Source organism: Sarcophilus harrisii, chromosome 5 (assembly GCF_902635505.1).
Source record: "Sarcophilus harrisii chromosome 5, mSarHar1.11, whole genome shotgun sequence".
NCBI lineage: Eukaryota > Metazoa > Chordata > Mammalia > Dasyuromorphia > Dasyuridae > Sarcophilus > Sarcophilus harrisii.
Genome location: NC_045430.1, coordinates 18,598,294 through 18,603,284, shown reverse-complemented (window position 1 = coordinate 18,603,284; position 4,991 = coordinate 18,598,294).

Genomic DNA, 4,991 nt, shown 5'->3' with positions numbered 1-4,991 from the left:
CTTCATTTTTAGACCCGTCCACCTGCTCTAAAAAAAGTCCTTCATTCCCCTAGAGCAAGGCTGAATGAATCCCCAGTCAGCTGGAAGCTCTCTTCCTGGGGTCCTTAGCAAACTGGAGGATCATGGAACTCAATAACCAGAAGCATAGAGAAAGCTTTGGGGATGAGCCTGTGATGATCCTCTAGTTGTGACCTGAGGGAAGGGAGAACAATTTCATTTTTTTGTCTGTGCTCAGCTCAAATGACAGCTAATCAAGCCGATAAAGACTTTAGAAAAAATCCTGCCCTCCCTGCCACTTCCTCCCCTTTCTCTCTCTTCTCACTCACAGATCTAACTACACATCTACCTATTGTCTGTTTTTCTATTTCTTTCTGAGATTTGATCAGTCCTTTTTTCTTTTTCTTTCTCTCCTTCTTACCTTTCTTCTTTCCTTTTTTCTTTTTCCCTCTCTCTCCCTTCTTTCTGCTTCCCTGCTTTCTTTCTTTCTCTTTTTTCCTTTCATCTTTCTTTTTTCTTTCTTTCTCTCTTGTCTTTCTGTCTTGTCTGTCTTTTAATGTTTACAAAAGGTATTCTAAATTCTAAGAAGAGCAGGATTAGAAAGCTGAAAGAGGGATAATCTAAGACTTTAGGAACACTTTTTATTTGAATTGGGAGGTAATGGGGAGCCACTGGAATTTAATGAGTACAGGGGTGATCTGATCAGAGATGTGCTTTAGGAAGATCACTCTGACAGCTGGAGAAAGGATGGACTATGATAGGGAGAGACTTGAGGCAGGGAAACCCACCAGCAGCTATTGCCTCATGAGGCATGCTCTCTCTCTATGTCTTTCTGTCTCTGTTGTCTTCTCCTTCTCTTTCCTCCTCCCTCCCTATTTCTCTCAGTCTGTCTCTCTGTATCTCTCAGTCTGTCTTTCTCTCTGTCTCTCTCCTTCAAAGCCAAGTTTTATTCATTGTCAATGGAAAAAACCTCCCCCTTTACTTAGTTCTTACAGCAGCAGGATATTTTGGACAAAATCTCTCTTTAATTACCACCCAATGAGATCAACTATTTAGTTATTGTCATCCCTACTTTATAGAGGAGAAAACAGAGGCTGAGAGGTGTAGTATCTCACTCCTAGTGAGATGAGGCAGAGTCAGCACTTTTCCATATGATGGTCATCCTGTGTCCCCCCAATACCATTAATCCTCCCCCTCCAGCCCATAATCCAGCTTCACAGGATTCCATTTCTGCCAGATGGCCCTCCAAGTGGAGAACTGTTTAATAACAACTATGGGCTGGGAAAGAGAACCAGCCCTTGGCCTTGAACCTTGGGAAACATGAAAAGGCAAATACAAACATCAAAAGGGGTCCCGGCAACATTAGATGCGAGCCCTTGTGACAACTTTCCATATAGGAGGAGGCCAAAGATGAGCTTTTTTTTTTTTTTTTTTTAGCAATCCTGATTTTCCAGTCAAGCTGTCCAGAATTTGAGAAGGTGAATCTTTCAGCACATTTTCTTTATTTACAAAAGAGAGGGGTGTGTTGGTAAATGTTTAACAACCAGCTTTCCAGGAAGAGGGGTGAGGAAAATATCTGTGTGACCCATTTTTAGGGTTAACTCGCACCATTAACATTTTCTCCATCACTTGCTTAAGTCTAGATAGTGAATAAAATAATCCTTCGGGTCCCGATTTCTTGTGTTTGCAGATTTCCAAGGTGGAAATAAATGCCCACATTGAACATTTGACAATTGGCTCTCTGGTGTGAGCTGGCTCTTAGCAAAAAAAGCAAGCAAAAATGTTTCTCCCACATGGAGTGAGCCAGAGGTCAGAAACAGCAGGAGAACCGGGAGTGGAAGGAGATCAGGATCCCATTAATAATAATGATGATAGCTAACATTTGTGTAGGGTCCTTTACATGCAGCTAGGGAGCACCATAGTGGTCCAGCACTAGCCTTGGAATAAGAAACATTCATCTTCCCAAGTTCAAATCCATCCTCAGACACTTACTAACTGTCACTCTGGGCAAGTCACTTAACTCTGTCTGCCTCAGTTTTCTCATCTGTAAAACGAGTTGGAGAAGGAAATGGCCAACCGCTCCAGTGTCTTTGCTGAAAACAAAAATATACAAAATGAGATCAGGAAGAGTTGGACAAGACTAGGACAAGTAAACAATAACAAAATATAGGAAATTTTACTAATAACATAATTAAACTAATAATGTAGCATTTATGGTTTATAAAGCACTTGAAAAATTTAATTCTCACAACTTCCTTGGGAGGTAGGCACTATTATGTGCTTAACACTGAGCTGTGTGACCCTGGATAAGTCACTTAACCCCATTGCCTCATTCCCCCCCCCAAAAAAATTTTTTTTTGAATGATGGTATGTTTCTAGATTAAGCAAAAAAAGAGCAAACCAGGGGAATTTAGTCTAAGGAAAGTTTACTGTGCTCCCAAATTATTCTATCTGAATATGCTTGTTTCTATAGGAAAACAAACAAACAAAAAAGCTGTAACTTCCTTTACATATCGGATAGGGGGGCCTAGCCCAGTGCCTGGTACATGTTCACAAAGATGCTGATGGTGGGGTTCAGTTGTTGCACTTTTATCTGACTCATTTCAGGTCTTGATAAAAATACCAGAGTGATTTTCCACTACAGCTCATTTTACAGATGAGGAAACTGAGGCAGAAGATTAAGTGCCCTGAGTCACACAGCTACTAAGTGCTGAGGCTGGACTTGGACTCTGGAAGGTGAGTCTTCCTGACCCCAAGCCCAGCGCTCTGGGGATCATGGCGCCATCTCCTAAGAACATATTAATGTTTTGTCGAAGGAATGAATGCGTTTGGATAGAATGTGTGGTCCTTTCTAGGGACCGAGAATATAAGCTCCTCAAGGACAGGAACTGTTCCATTGTTAAAATGTTTATTTTTAGTCATCTTCTAGTCCCTAAAATGTTATATGATATACATACAAAATATATAAATAAATGTTTTTTGGAATGAATGAATGAGGGTCTGGCCACAATGAAAACTCCTTGAATATAGAATGATTTCATTTTTTTCTTTGCATACCCAGTGCCTGACACATACTGCATCATATATGTTTTGTTGAATCAATGAATGAGGATCTAGATAGAATGTAGGCTTGAAGGAGGGAAGGAAGGAACATATGATGCCCTCGAAGGAGTATATGCTTGTGGAGGACAGGAAGTCTTCCCTTTTTTCTTGGTCTTGGTGTCCCCAGTGAGCGCCTCGAACCTCCTACTAATGGGCGTCTCGTCTCCCCGAGGTGGCCGGCAGCCAAGTCGCTCGCCCAGCAAAGCTGGGAGATGGCGTCTGCATTCCGCTCAGAGCCTGTGCCCTGGCACAGGGGCCTCCTTCCCATGCTCTGGATTTCCTGTGGCTTACCCACAGAGGGAGCCTGGGATCCGAGTCGTCTTTAACGTCCTTCACATGACTTTTCTGGAGTATCCTTTGTCCCTGCCAGATTACCAGCTCACCTTATACAGAGCAGGGGCTTAAATCAACCTTCAGGGAAAAAACAATAACCAGTCGTAAATTAAGTTGGATATTCTGAAATTCTCTGTTATTTTAAAATTGGTTTCCTTCTCTTAAAATATACTCCCTTCTCCCAAATTAATTAAAATGTTTGAAATACAGTGTATAGATGGATATTAACCTATTCACAATCTCTCTCTGCCTCAGTTTCTTTATCTGTTAAATGTGGGGGTTGGACTTGATGTTTTGTAAGATCTCATTTAGCTCTAGATCAAGGGTTTAACTTCCTTTGTGCCATGACCGCCTTCTAGCTAAGCTTACGGATGGATCCTTTCCCAGCATGTCTTTAAATACATAAAATAAAATGTACCATATCACAAAGGAAACCAGTTCTATAGAAATAGTGGTCAACAAAAATAAAAAGGAAGTTCCAGAAGCCCAGGTTACCCACCCTGCCTGGATCTTTGATTCTCTTCCAAGTGCTCGATGAGGATTTGTCCCCTGGATCACATGCATCTTGGATGCTACCCATGTGGGTACGACTGGAGGAGAGACAGAAGTGGAAGCTGCGCTCTCCTCTGGTCACGGAGCAGCCCTGCCATGGTGGTCCCTAGAAACCTATGGGGGCTTGGTCCTGGACTCTTTCCCTGGGGTCTCCCACTGAGCTAAGTACTAGCTCATCTCCAGGATCCTTGAAGTCCCCAGTTGAACATGGAACCCCTAAGCTCCATGAAGAAGAGGTGGGAAGTCTTAAATTGCATGAGAAGAAATGTGGCTCCTGAGTGTTTGCCTTCTTTTTGGTATCTGATCGTGGGCATTTAGAAGGGCTGTGCCTCGGCCTCCTGGTTGGCGGGATAAAGGCCATTTCTCTTCCTTTCCAGCATGCTGAAACTAGGGGCCTCCCTCTGCCCTCCAAGGTGTCAAGTGTGTGACAACCAAGCCAGATCTGGGCAAGGTTTCAGAATGCTTTCCTGGCGGAGGCTCTGGCAGTGAGATCAGATGAGAAAAGGAGTGCACGGATGCCATTTTTACTACATTTGTTTAGACCTTGAGCAAATGCATGTCAGCCTCTGTTTAAAGGTACCAGTACTGCAGCCAGACAGTGTAGTGAGCAGCGTGTAGGACACAGGTTGAAAGACCCGACTTCAAATCCAGCCTCAGGTACTTACTAGCTATGGGACTCAGGGCCCATCAGACTAGTTTCCTCCTCTGTAAAATGGGGATCATCGTGGTGCCTATCTCACGAAGTTTTAGCAAGACCCAAGTAAGAATAGGACGTGCCCGCCCTGTCATGACTGGTGCCTGGTCTCCTTCAGGCAGATATCCTGAGATTGTGAAAATTAGTGATCCCTATTTCACATTTTTATTTCCTTCTAAAATTGGTTGAATTATGTTATTTTGTATTTTTATAACCGAAGCTTTTCTTTGTCCCTGAGAGAAGCTCATGAATTCAAAAGCTGTCAGATCCCAAAGTTTATTCTATCACCTTTAATTAAAAAAAAAAAAAAAAA